The sequence below is a fragment of the Calonectris borealis genome, chromosome 9 (genome assembly GCF_964195595.1).
Source record: "Calonectris borealis chromosome 9, bCalBor7.hap1.2, whole genome shotgun sequence".
Classification (NCBI taxonomy): Eukaryota; Metazoa; Chordata; class Aves; order Procellariiformes; family Procellariidae; genus Calonectris; species Calonectris borealis.
In genome coordinates this window covers 25375460-25390280 of record NC_134320.1, presented here as the reverse complement: position 1 = coordinate 25390280, position 14821 = coordinate 25375460, and the positions used below count along the sequence as shown (strand labels likewise).

General features: G+C 38.8%; 1 protein-coding gene across 3 annotated transcripts in view; it reads left to right on the top strand.

Moving 5' to 3' along the window:
- The first annotated feature begins 27 nt into the window (after positions 1–27).
- SERPINI1 (serpin family I member 1) overlaps positions 28–14821 on the top strand; it is a 61402-nt gene continuing 46608 nt past the window's right edge. Inside the window, exons 1-2 of one of the 3 annotated variants that reach the window (XM_075157436.1) lie at positions 60–142; positions 515–658. The gene's annotated coding sequence lies outside the window, so the exon portion shown is untranslated. Of the gene's footprint in view, positions 143–514; positions 659–14821 lie in introns of all 3 variants that reach the window. The other 2 variants (XM_075157435.1, XR_012674698.1) reach the window with 2 other exon arrangements.

The following is a 14821-nucleotide window of genomic DNA, read 5'->3' as shown; positions in this document are numbered from 1 at the left end:
AGCGTCCAATCAGAGCGCGGGGCTGGCGGGGGAGGGCGGAGCCTCCGCGGGGCGGTGAGACTACCCGGTCGCTGGCGGCGGCGGGAGCACACCCGCGGCGGAGCGCGGAGCGGCGGCAGCAGCGGCGGCGGGCAGCGGGCCGGTGAGTGCGGTCGTCCCTTCGTTGCTGGCGGTACTGGGGGTGTATGTGCTGGGCAGCGGCTCCGGTTTATTTTTTAAATTGAGTGAAGCTTTCCGTTCCTCTGCTGGGGCACGCGTGTCCGGGCGGCGGTAGCGGCCGGGCGGCGGAGCGCCTGCCCGCGCAGGGGCCGCCGGTGGGAGCGCCGGCACGCCCCGGGCTCGCGCGGCGCGGGAAGGCGCCGCCGCGTTCCGTTAGCGCCTGAGGGGAGGGCGGCTGCGCCCGCCTGAGGGGAGGCTGCGCCCGCCGCCTCGCCCGCTGCGGCGGGGAGAGGAGGCGTTTGGGGACGGCGGGAGAACTTCAGAGGAGGGAGAACCAAACCCCGAACCCCTGCAGGTGTTCAGTCACCCGCTGTCTCTCCGCCCGCCGGCAGCGGCGGGGAGGAAACCGCTGCCGCCTCCCGGGAGCCGAGGCGTCCTCAAGCCCCGCTCACCGGCGTCGGCGTTCAGCACGGGCACTTTGTTTGCAAGTTCCAGCGGGGTAGGTGCCGCAGCGGTAGTGCTTAAAAACCCGTCCGCGCCGAAGAGGGTGATGTCGTGCGGGTCTGTGTGCCTTTTCTGGTCGCTGCCCACCCGTGCTTCCGAAACCCCCTTTTTGAGGGGATTCTCTCGTGTATGGTACAGTTGTTCTGTTAATTTGTTCAACGCTCTGCAGGCTGTATGTGTATACAGAGTGTTTTGTCTTCTAGCTATTAAAAAAAATTAAGTAAACTTGTGTATTATTTGTTGAGGTAATTGTGTTACTAGAAAGTTTTAAGATTTAAAGCTTTAAATGATATTTAAAATGAACTCAGTTGTTGAAGTGCTAACTCAGTTTTGGATTTGTATCTGCATTTCTGATGCATCAGTATTGCAACTTGCTTTTTTAAAAAAATACATATGAATTCTAATGTGAACATGTGAGTGAACAGCTAAAGTATTAAACTTGTCAAACGTTGGCCATAACTTCTTGCAGCAGTGAGATGGCAAAGCGGGAAGACTTTGATAGCTGTCTGTGGGAACAGACGGATCACGTGCAGGTATCGGTGTATGTTACCGGTCCCCATCGCCTTCACGTAGGTGAGCAAGAACACTAGGGGAAGAAAAAGAAAAAACAGCACCTGGATTGTTATTCTTTATTATGGGTACTGAATTTTCTCCTCCCCACATCACCTCGTTTTGTTTTAATTAGATCTATGTATGATCTCTTGTATATGAAATACTCCACACATCTTGGTATTAAAGGGCTACTTAAAACTTGCATAGTGTGTATGAATTGTGTGTTATTAATCACCTGCTATCTCTGATTCCCCAATTCTTGTCTCCTCGTTTTTGATGTGATCAGTACTTCATGGAAAATGATGCCATTCTGCTTAGGTGACAGACCTTTACCAAAATGTCATAGCATAGATTGAGCCAAATGCATGTCTATGGTATTTTATCCTTTCAGTGAAATTAATATGTTTTAAAGTAAAACTACAAAGCTGCAGTCCTACTGGTGATAACACTTAAAATAGAATATGCTATCCCCTTCCACCAATTTCCTGATACTTTTCCAGATTCTGTCTTTTTTTTTTTTTTTAAAGTAGTGAGGTCTTGGACAAAATTCATACTTTTATATTTTTTATGTCCATTGTATTTTTCAGAATCGTTGTGGCTTGGTTGGGTGTGATGAGGAATAACTGTCAAGGAGGTGAGGGAGGGAGGAGGAATGGTTGCTGACTTTTTCTTTAAGGTATGGGTTGCCTGCAGAATTGCATAGGGCAACTTAAGAGGTAATACAAGGTGAAGGCTTGTTAAGTTTGCTGTTAAATGCAGTCATGAGTTCCAAAATTTATCTTCACAAGGCTGTCTGTCTTACATGCTCACATTCTCAAGTCAAGTTTGAGATTGTGTTTGAGCTTTTAAATTTGCTTTGACGTTGTCTCCCCATCTACTATTTTCAGTGAATGATTTTTTCACATGTATGTGAAAGTATTCATGAAGTTGTCACTCATCTACTTCCATATTCGTTGTTGAAACCACATAATATCCTGCGTATCTGTTGGCCTACTGAATGACTTAGCTACAGCGCTGCCGGCTCAGGTTGCTTCCAAAAATGGCCTGGGATTAACGCACCTCCGAGCTGGTGTGGTGTGTTTCTGTGCTGGTTCTTAAGACTTGGGTCTCTTGCTACCTCCTCTCATCTCTTCCTCTCACATGGAAGGATGTTCATATGTAGTCTAGAAGAGTTCTAGGAACGCGTGTCTGAACACTATGTCGTGATAACTCCTTTGAAATTTATTCTGTAGATGTAAATGTCATGTTTATGTGTAGTTTAATTCAACTTCCAATGTTATGTATCACAAAATGTAACAGTGGAGAAGAGTTAGTAGTGGTAGGATTCTTCACATCAAGATCTAGCTGCTCTTAGCTCTTTAAAGGCCTTTTCAACTAACATATCTAATGTTTTTTTCTCAAAATTTCAAATTTATTTTTTGGTTGCTCATCATCCACGAAGACATGTTTTTGGCGTGGCTGAATACCTTTTAAAATAATTTTTGACGATCCATGTTCTGTATAGGCAATACGTTATTCTCTTTGTAAAATACAGGCTGAATATGAGTTAATATAGGGTACATCTGTCCTATACTCAGTCTTTAGGCTGTCCTCATCTTCATTATGCAGTGTGTTCAAAATAATGTTAAAAATTGGTGCATAAACATGGCTTCAAAAATTAATGCCTGATTTTCTTTATTTTATGTGCACTTGCATATCTCTGTTACAGTCAGTATCTCTGGTTACGTGTCAGTGTAATGGGCAGATGGTACGGAAAGACATCAATATAGTCACTAATCACAGTTGATAACTTTGTCTTTTTCCTCAAATACATGAAAGACCAGAGTAGTTAAATTTGGAAATATTTTTAAAATTTTTGGGTTTAGTTAGTGTCTTTTGAGTGCTGTTAGTCTTGTGAACTGGATGACAAAAGATTAGCGGAACTTGGGGTGGAAATAATGTAACATGCATTCCTGCAGGAGGAAAGGAAATACTTTCTGAATCCTGAATGATTGACTTCACAGAACAACACATTTTCTTTAAATTTCTTTGTAAAATTGTGCTGGAAATAATGAAGCTATCCACTTCAAGACAAACAAACAAAAAAAATCCTGCAATTAAATAATAATGGTAAAGTTTTGGACTTATTTTCCCTCTGTACTTGGTATTTAAAGCAGTACAAAATGACAGGGATGTAAGTAAACTGCATCAATCACATTAGGAATATATACTTTCTATAATGTAAATAGCTTAGTCATTAGAAAGGGGGTTTATGCTGGAGAAGGTCTATAACAACACAGTACTGTCAGAATTCAAGTAGGATGAATGCCTGTATGAAATCTCCTCAATTTCCTGACTTCACTGAAAGAATGCCATGTCATCTTTTTTCATTTTCCCTCCCCAAAATTCCATTTCTAAAAAGGTAATTACGTCTTGTACTAAACATAAATGTAGATAAGATAATCCGTGCATTTTGCTAATAAGTGAAGCGACACTGCATTGCATTATTTTAAAACTAAAAGCTTCAATTTCTTTTTTTCTATTAGTCTCGTATACATGCTCACATTCTGCTTCTTGTTGATCCCTCAGCCCAGCCAAAATCAGAGGTACATGTCAGAGGTTGTCGGGTGACTCTGCATTTAAAAGCAGCGAACCCTCCTTGTAGCATGGCCACTGCCTGGCTTCCCTTGGCTGTGCAACAGTAGTGTTCTTTTCTGCCTGTTTGTGTTTTGAGTAGTTCTGGATAGCAACTTGTTTGGTGGCCTTAATAAAGCATGTATGATAAAGAATTGTTCTTGTGTAGTGTGATTAAAATATCAACTGTAAGGTCATGTTCTGCTTTGTTTAGTGTACTTCAAAGCTAATGATTATGAAAACTGCAGACTGTGGCTAATGTGATAAAAGCTGCATGGGTTATCCGCATCCTTTTTGGTCTTTCAGAGTCATTGCAAAGCAGCTGTCGCTACGGGATGGGAAAAGAGAAAATTTCTTATTGATACAAGCTTATGAGTTAAATATGTGTCTGTCTGGCTTTTGGGTTAAGTAAGATTTCACCTCCTGTGTTGTAAAGGATTTTTGGTTTAGTTGAGTGTTTAAGTATTATGCTAATTCTTGAGAAATATTTTTTCAGACCTCGAGACTATTCTTTCGGGAAGAATCAATAACGTCAAGTAATATTCCGTCTAGAAGAAGAAAGTTAAACAATGTGATTGTATTGAGTTTTAACCAAATAGCTAGCCTATTAATCGGAAGACATCTTTCCACTTATTTATGTACATCAGCCCCACAGTCTTTCACCATTACCATTACATCTAAACAAATAATTGCTCAATAATGTAAACTATTTCTAATCTGCTGTGTATGTCTGACAACTCTAAACCCATGATGACTTGATGGGGCTAACGGACAATTGGCTGCTTCTAGAAAGATCAATTCTGTCAGAATTGAAACTGAAACTGTACCATGTGTGCAGTGGGATTTCTTAAATATACAAAACCAAACACTTTTTAGCTAGGAATGATCTCTCCAAACCTCGGAAAAACTTCAGTTCCTGTGCTCTTCTGTTTTCATCTATCTTTATCATCCATGTTTCTATATGCGCAGTGGGTTTGGGGGACTTCCTCATCTGAGAAGAGAGAACTATCATTTCCTTTCTAACTTCTTCGAACAACATATTTAAGGCTTTGTTTTGCTTTTGGAATTCTGACTGAATTCTGAGAATTTTGCTCAGACACCACAGGAAAGCAAACACTTTAATTACCTTTGCAATAAGATAATGTGCCCAAACACTTTCTCACTAGTTGCATTTTGCATCTGGTGCTTTTTGATTCTCCTGTAGAAGTTTGGAGTAAGCTGGAGAACTTGGATGTCTACTTTTCAACACGATTCTTTTAACTGACCTTGGCATGTCAAGGTAATGTTAGGAGCATGGGTACTTTGCTAAAGACAGCCTGTCTGAACTCCTCACAATCACTTAGCCACTGGAGATTGCCTCCTTCCTTGACAGTATAGCAAAAATTCATTTTTCAGTAACTGTTTCTATGTGTGAGGTAATGTTCACTGCCCCAGTTTTCCCCATACATCTTAGTTATGTAAGTTGCAGTTAGAAAGAAAATAGGTTTAGAGATTTAAGACATCTTTTTTAATTGGTACACTAAAACTGCCCTTTTCAAACGCTTTTCTTTCCACATTTAAATTAAAGCAGTTCTGGGAGCATTTAATGATTGTGTACTTCACATAGCAATTTGAGTTCACTGAAGCAACTCATGTTTTCTTTCTCGGATATCTTTTTTCAAAAGAAAATGTTTGCTCTAGTTTCTAAACTATTTAAAGCTATTAATCAAAACCTAAGACAGCACGAACAGCTTACTGTTCAGATCTTCAACTTGAGATGCTGTTGATGTAAAGGAAAGATGCTTAGGTCCCTACCCAAATTGCTCTAAGTATATGTAAAGTCTGTAGGTGAACGATAACCTTTTCATCTGCAAAGAGAAATATAAGAAGTGGGAGGAAGAAGAGAGGGAAGCCAAGTTATTTTTACTGTAAATATGTCGGTTTATTGACTTGTTAATTTCAGATTTATTAAAAAAAGCAGGAGGACGAAACAGTAATGTCTGCCAAAACCAAAGTAATTAGTGGGAGTTGAAAGATGTCTAATGATTCTTAAAGTACTAAAGAGGAATAAACTAGTCTCTTATTAAACTGGATATGGACTTTTAAAACACTGTAGTAATTCTATATTGTCTTTAAAAGCATGTGCACTTACATATGGTGAATAAAAACCTCTTTATTAAAGTAACATTGTTTTTTCACAGTAATGTTACAGGCAGCAGGTGGTTTTGTTATTAAAAAAAAAAGTAACAAACCAAAGCTGACTCCACACTTCTAAAATAAAGGTTCAGTAATATTTGACAAAACTGATGCTTGAGTTGAAGATGGCAGAAGAGACTTTTAGTTTAATGCTTAATGTGCCTGCTACACCTCCATGGTCTAGCGTGAAAAATAAGATCTTGTTTCACGACAGCATGCCCTATGGACCATCTTCTTTTTTTCCTTGTTCTGTGACTCTGGCTGTGATTAGTCCAGTCACAGAACTCATGAACACATCTGTTCTCCTAGTTCTCTCTATCCAAAGAAGCTATTAGTAGGAGTCTGCAAATTGAGGATCTGGGAAGAAGACAGCAGTGTCTGAGAATCTCTTAAGAGAAGTAAGGCAAGGTGTTGAAAAGAACAACCATCTAGCACTTACGATGTAAACACAGGAGGTGCAGAGCTGAACCCTTTTACTTCAACACTGTTTTGGTCTTTGGTTGCTATGATCTCAATTTCATCCTCCAGTAATGGTGACGTCAGTATCACAGGATAGGGATTATGTGTGTCCGTAACTGATAGTAGTGAAAGTCTGGAAGGGATGTTTTGCCTTTGCCTTGGGTCTCTCCTCTGCATCAGAATTGGGCCTTACCTCCTCATCTGCTTGCCTGTTTTATCAGTCTCCCTCAGTGCCCAGGCGTAGAGATCTCCCTCCGCATGCTCTAGCGTTTCCTCTGCTATGCCCGTGGTGCTCTGTGCTCCTGCAGTGTGTCTGTACAAATCTTTGCTCCTTCTAATCTCCAAGGGGCACTGCCCAGCTCCAAATCCCATTGCAAGGAAGCAGAACTGTGAGAAGTACTAGCTGTGGCTTTCTTCTTAGAGTAAGTAGGAGTAGTTTTATTACTACCAGTTCAAACAGAAAATAACAGTAGTCTGTGAAATATCCCACCCCCATATGAACTTGTCCAGAAGTGTTTTTTTTTAAAAAGATTTTTTTTTTTAAGCCAGAGGGAAGAGAATGGCTGATGAATAACTTCTCCCCACATTTCTGTCTGCTCCTTGTCTGACAGACTCAGGTGTGTAAAGAGCATCTCTAAATACCTATTGGGGATTCAGCAAGACATGAGATAACATTCTTAATAAAAGGATGATGCTTGATAGGACTAAGCAGCCTGAAACAACATTTGTGGTGCTTTGTTAGCAGTAAGTGTTCTCCTCCTTCTTCCTGGGGACAGGTTCTGAAGTCTCACGTGCCATGCATGCATGAATGCAGCTTCTCAATTCACTGTCAGCTGTGTGGTGTAGCGCTGGATGCTACAACCATGCTTGTTCTCAGTTTCCTGTGGGAGAGTGCCTTTAGTTAGACCTCCCCAGCATCTCTGAGGCATAGAAAATGTCATGGTAGTACAAAGACCCATGTGGATTTTAGAGCTTTTGGAGTCTCCACTTGCACAGAAGCTACTTGGCGTCATTGTAGCTGGCAGTTTCCATCTGCTCTCCCTACTGTGCGTTGAAATACTAAAGAAAGCAGGATATTAGATCTATGAGGAGATACCGAGAAAAACAAATATCAGAAAAACAAGCAAGCAGAAATGTCTAATTATGGGGAATATGGAGCAGCAGAGCATACAGAGAAGATATCCATGAAAGTGAGTAAGAAACAAATTGACTGTAAGTAGATTTATTTTGAGCGGAAGATACACATGAAGCGAAAAAATGCCATTGGTAATTTTTCATATACAAATGTGAGGGAGCAAAATGTATGTACAATATCAAAACACAGTACACTTGTGAATTTGACATAACTGATACCAGGTCTTCATATACAAAGTGACAGCAAAATACCCTTTAGCTTCAAGAGGACAAGCTTCCACACAGTCACAATGAAAATAAATGCTTGAAGTGATGGAAGCGCATTGCTCAACAAGAACACTAGCATATCTCGTATTTGGAAGGAGAGGAAAGCAACATAAATTCAAATCTGCATGTAAGAATATTTACAAGGAGCTGGGTCTAATACGGTATCATCTTTACCTGTAGTGAAAGCCCTATGGAGGCAGATGTATGATAATATGTGTTTCCACTATTTGTCATTTCAGGATTGGTAGAGGCTAATTGAATTGATATTCACCATTCTTTCCTAATCCTTATCTATATAACTATCCTATCTTTGAGTTATTACTTAATTCCTTAAGAATTGTAGGGCTTTAGAAGAATCCCCAGAAATACTGCTGAGGCACCAAGAGAGCAAGGACAAAATTAAATTTTTGCTTTCAAAGGCTCTAGGGTTGTCCTGGGAGCTCAGAGAAGGTAACACCAATAGATAGGATGGTTTTAAAAGAAGAAGGAAAAAAGCTTACTTGTTTTTAGATCCTTTGGTAGTAGACAAGTCATTTAATCTATACTTAACCTCCAATATAAAATGAAAACAGACTCTTCCTACTCATAAAATAAAGTCCAGTAATGAGTGCGAGGCATCTGGGTATTAGTGCGTTGACAGGTGAATGTCTATTTGAATGTGATTAATACTTTTAGCAACCTTAACGTATTGTATATAAGCCATGTAACCAACTAGGTGGTCATATAATTCATCAGGCATGGCGGTCTTTGCTATCCTGGAGCAGCTTGGTATAGATTTTTAGAGTTACTAGATCATTCATATTACTTCCTCTAAGGATAAATTGTAACGTTTATCATAGACTTCCCATTTTTATTTTGTAAATCTTTCAATATGATTGAATAACACTTTGAAAGCTAACAATTGCAAATCCTAGGTATAGTTTGAATTGTAGAGGTATTTTGCACTGCCCTGATCAAAGTAACAAATATCATCAGTAGGCTTACACAACACGTAAATGTGATATATGTTCAAGGAGGCTGTTAGAATACAGCATTCCTTCAGAAAATATTTGAGATAATAATGTATCATTCACTCATAGAAAAATTCAGTGTTGAGTTGAATTTCAGTCAAGGCTGTGAAAATACTTGATAACCGTTTGAAACAAGAAATTGTGCCATCACTGAAGTCTTGCAAGGTTGTGCGTAGACAGGAAACAGCATATTAACACGAAATTTCCATCTTTTTTCACGCTTAAATGGAGTAGATCTGAAGTCAGTTTGTTCAAAAAACCAGCAATTTGGAACTACTTTACAGAGCTCACTTGAGGCAATGTGCTCTTGCTAGTTCACTTTAAATATGGATTGTGGAGACTGCTGAAGAATTTTTCATATTTAAATTACCACTAGTTTTATTTTCTTACATTTTACCTGGTTGACTAGAGAAATAAAATTTTTCTGACTGTCTTCTGGCTTATACAAAATATAGTTAATTAAGACATGCTATACTTTCTCCCCAGAGTCAAAGTATAATGTTCAGCTGGCCGACTTGCATGAATAATCCATCACTGTGAATCATTAATTTAGAAGACAAGCTATGGTAATTGATGTCTTTATGCAAGCTATGGAAAAGCTTAGGGAAATCGCTTGTTGGTACATTTTTTTAATTTGTTTTAGAATATTTCTAGGCTTGAGTAGTGTTGAGCTGTAGCCTCTGAAACAAATTCACCTGAGATTAACTGTTTCTGTGGGAATGTGATCTTTTTCTTGGTTTTGAGTAAAAATCTGAATATTTTTATTCTAAAAAACTATTAAAATCGTAAGACTTAACCTTGGGCTAATCTTGTGTGCATATACTGGATGAACCACTGTTTAAGTTTTGAAAGTTTCTAGTAAAAAGACCTGGCACAGTGATATTAGCAGTAGCTGTTATGTGGTAAAAATGCCTTTCAAAAAACATGACATTATTATATCTGGTAATGCAAACAGGGATTGCAAGCACTAGTACATACTATGTAAGTTGGTATATTTAGACCTTCCTGTATTCTGATATATTGGAAGTGATTACCTGATGAGTTGATAGCATGTTTCTGCATCAAACTAAGCATATCAAAGGGTGATGATATGTATATTTTATTGGAAGACTTGAAGATGATTTAGCACACAATTCATAAAGTTTGCTTATATGTTAAATTATACTGTAACCATGATGTCTGTATGGCAAGAAAAGTTACCAATTTTGTTTTCTTTTCACTCATAATTGAAATACTAGGGTTTGCTAGTCTACAGCAATATGTACCAATTTACAATTATTTTATCTGTCTTCAAAACAAGAAAGACGCAGCTAGGTCGGTATTTAAATGGGAGCTGACAGCTTGGTGGTATTTCGGTATCAGTTCAGAAACGGAATGTCAATAACCTGTAACAGGCATCAGGTTGCTGAGGTAAAAACACCAAGTGGCAATGGTTTTTGTGTTATTACAGATCAAGGTAGTTTCAGCATTTTTTTTCTTTTATTACCAGTCTCTCATATTTGAAAATAAAATGTCTATTCTATCTCTAAATTCTTCCTGTATCAGCAACCAAAGATGTTTGTCTTCAGTTTGAGTCTTTCAACTTTGTACATTGTATTGCAGTTGCAGAAAGGTTATGTACTCCTCAAATAGACTTTACATTTTTCAGTACATGAAAAGAATGTTATGAACTTATGAAAGGTTTTTAGTGTGTGCACGCAGATTTCCTATATGCAAAATATGATAGAATTGAGGTCTTTCAATTGACTTTAATGGGTCTTAGACTATAAGTACATAGTACTGTGATGTTTTCTATTCCGTAGAGGAACCTTCTTAAATACTTCTCCTGTGTTCAGTAACTGAAATGCAAAGTGGACCATTTCCACATGTAGTCTTCAGGGTGTAATGATTCTGGTTTTTTGTGTTCTTTTTTTTACCCTGGAATATTTACCTCCCATTTAGGCAAGGGCCCCTCCCTGAAAATAAGGGCTTGTTATCTCATGTGCTTGGCTCCTCCTGTTTGTTCTCAGCTGAGCCCTGGTGTGCTGCACTCTCAGAAATCCACCCCTGAATTTTGACATTATATATAAGAACAAAAAGAGAACATGTTCCCAATAAACTGGCATTTGAGCTAAATTCAAGTAGGCTTTGCCATTTTGGTTCAATTTCATAAAGTATAGAGAAGTATCATATTGCTGATAGCTTCAGTTATTGAAAAATGATAATCACAATTTTTAAAGTGAGATATATCATGTTTATTAATGCTTCCTGTGGACATACAGTGACTTAGCCCTGGGACATTAAATGCATAATTGGGTTGTGTAATTAACTTTTCCCCCCCTATGGATTGAGTGGCTAAACATGCAAAATTTTCTGAGTAGCTCCAAAATATTTTGGTAATACTAGTTCCAAGTCAAGAGGAAAAATTTGTAATTTTTCAGGCCTTTTAAATAAAAGCAAAGATGCATAGTGAACAGAACTTGGTTCTTAATGGGGTTTATGTGCCAGCTATAAAACTCACAAAGCAGTGACTACTTCTGTGTTTCCATACCTGATGAAGAACAGAGATTTGAACCTTATTTGCCTGCTTTGCCAAATAATTCCAAAATCATTGAACCAAAAGAGATTTTCAGCTGGAGCTTTCTTGGTTTTCCTTTAACAGTTGATGTTTCATTTTGCATAGAACATAGATCACTAGCAGGTCTATATAGTCTTTTTCTCTTGCTTTCCCTCTCATGCATCTTCCATATGAGATCACTATTCCTTAGGTAGATAAAGCCCTTTTCAGCACTGTTTTTCAGCATTTAAGAGGTACATGGTTTTATGGTTCTTAAAATGGCTCCATAGAATGTATATGTGTGGGGATGTACGTGTGTATGTATACATCTATGGGCCTATATATGTATCTTTTTCAGAACATGGAGGATGGAGAAAATGTATGCTGTATACAAGGAACTTTGAAACTTACTCCTCCAGTCCTCCTTTCCCAAGTCACAGTCAACTGTGTCTTGACTCCTGATGTGCTTGTCTAACCTTCTTAAAGGGATCTAGTGGATATGGGTAGATCTAGAGACCTCCCCAGGCAACCTGTTCCAGAACTTCATTGTCTTTGCCAGCAAAATGCTACTGTTGCAAAAATGCTAATGCAAAATGCTAAGACCAGCCCGACGTTTTGTTACTACAATTTGAGACGACTCTTCTCCCATCCACTATGTGCACACAATCAGAGTAGTATTTTAATTCTTTTTTTTTTCTTCTCCCTCCATGATTGATATCAAAGATAGAGACTGGAATAAAACATCCCGAAACTGGCAAAATTTGAGCTTTTAAATCCACATTACTTTCATACTTGGCTACCTCAGCTGGCATCATTGTTAGTCCAATTAAAAAATAAGCACCTGCCTTAAAGAATTCATAGCTGGACTGGTGTCACACTCAAGCTTAGGAGAAAATTACTTAGACATAGAAAATACTTCTGGTTTTTGAAAGGCACTGCTTGAGAATATAAGCTTTTATTTCACAGACCTCTTTAACAATTCATTAACATATCATAAACCAAATATGCTATCTGAGACATCGGCAGTTTGATTAGAACATTACAGGGAAAAATTTCTAGTATGCATTCCTGGATAAAGTAATCTCAGCGATTGTTAGAGGGAGTGGTGAGTTGTCGATGTCAAATAGCAGATGAATATGGTTGCAGTTCCCTTCCTGAAACAACTCAGCAAAAAGTCAGTGGTGAGACCTATGAAGATCTGAACAACTTGAGGACTTTGAGGTAGTTAGTGCTCTAATTTTGTAATGTCATGGTCTGACTCTATATAAACAGGTTAAACTAGTAGAACCTTTAAAACAACTACAAGGAAATGTTTGTTTAATAAGGCCACAGTAAAGATTTTTTCCTAATGCAGGCTCACTGAATGGGAGTGTAAGCAGTGTTTGAGGTTAGGGATCAGCTATGGCCATTCAGGCTTGTAATTACAGCTGTGGTAAGTGTGTTTTCAAGTCTTGCTGTACTGAGAGTTTTCTTAATCCATTCTTTTACTAGGCCTTTCATTGCCCCTCCTAGTACATCGTAACAATTCCTGAAACTCCGTGAATCATGGGAAAACAGATGTTAGGCTATTAATGTCTGGCTGTAGAGACATAAATTTAAGTCTTACCTAGGCAAGTGCGTCGTCATGTTTGACATCATTATTATTGTATTTAGTAGCCGCAGTAAGCATGCAAATATTACAACTCTATATGCAGTGAAGACTGGATTGTTTAAAGTCTACCTTTTTAATTTAGCATTGGGGAAAAAAGTGTGTAGTGAACTTTTATTCCTTTATTATTAATAGGCTCGGTTACTGCAGACTTTGGGAGCTAGAAAAGACATGTGTCCTGTTTAAGGTTTGATGTTTGCTGCAATTGGCTTCCGTATATTTTTATGAAAAGAAGCACGAAGCTGATATCTCAGCTGATTACTGTTTGCTCTTTAAGCTGCGCAGAAATCCGTGCCATTGAATGTCAAACAAGATTGGATACTTGATGTAGCTGAGCTGCTTTCACTTGTACACAGGCAGTTTACTGCTTAAAACAACAAATCTTTGAGCATTGTTCTTCACTTGGAGAGCCTTTGTCTTCTTCCTTGGATGACTTTGAACAAAGAAGAAATAAACTTAAAAAGAATTTTAGGTGGATAATTTCATACTGTAAGTAATGTTACTCCTTTAAATTCTATCATCATGCCTGCTTTTCTCTCTCTAAGAGGTGGGCTAGCCATAATTTTAAACAGTATCTCATGTATCACAGTGATAAACTTTATCTGATGATGAGACAGAGGTGGCTGAGGTATACAATCTAGGTTCCACAAGGGGTACAGTTGATCTTCATGTACTTCTTCAAGAATTAACAGATGAGCTTTTGCCCATTTACACGTTGGGGTGTATTTGGATCCAAAGAATCACTGTTCTGTGGTGAATAACTAAAAAAACGTGCACGCTTTGGGCAACACTTTGCGTACAGCTGCACCAACTCCAGGAGGTCTGTATGAGTCAATGGATTCTGGTTGATGGTTGGCTAATGAGTTTGCTGCTGAGATATATTGATGGTAAATTAAAATATCTTTTCTGCTGTGGCTGTGTTAATGGAACTGGTTGGCATAAACTGGGTCTAAATTCCTTGCTTTGAGGTACAGCTGTCCACCTTGCCTATTTAACAACTTAATTTAGACATAACAATCGTAACCTGTGGAAAATTGGGATCTTATATACAGGCGCAAGAATTCAGGTTAGCCTATTTAGTTTTCAAAGCCACGCCAATTAAAAAGATTAACCTAATTTTTGAAAAGAATGTGTATATTACCCACCAATGTAAAATGTTAGACGCGCATGAATCATAGCATATAATACAAAAAATGGGAGTAGTATTATAGGCTCTCTAACAAAAGGTAGAATTAATATTAACTTGCCATAGGAAATCCTAGAGGAAACACCTGAGACTTGCTGGAAAACAGGTAGTCTGTTTTTGGGAGGGGGAGACAACGAGGTTTCAACCCTCATTTTTCATTCTGGGTGTTGGGAATGACTTGATTACTTTCTGTAAGGTGTTACAGTTTTCGAATTATAAAAACCCATTTAAAATCTTAAAAAAAAACCCACAAACCACAAAAAAAAAAAAACACCCCAAACCAAAACCAACCAACCAAAAAAACCCCAAACACCCTCTGTAAAACATACCATGATGTCCTGGTTTCGGCTGGGATAGGGTTAAATTTCTTCCTAGTGCTGTGTTTTGGATTTAGTACAAGGAGAATGTTGATAACACACTGATGTTTTCAGTTGTTGCTAAGTGCCCTCCTAGTCCAAGGACAGCTCCCGTGCCTACTGACTGAGCTAGGTACACAAGATGGGAGGGAACATAATCAGGACAGCCAGCCCAGCTGGCCAATGGGGTATTCCATACCATGTGACGTCATGCTCAGTATA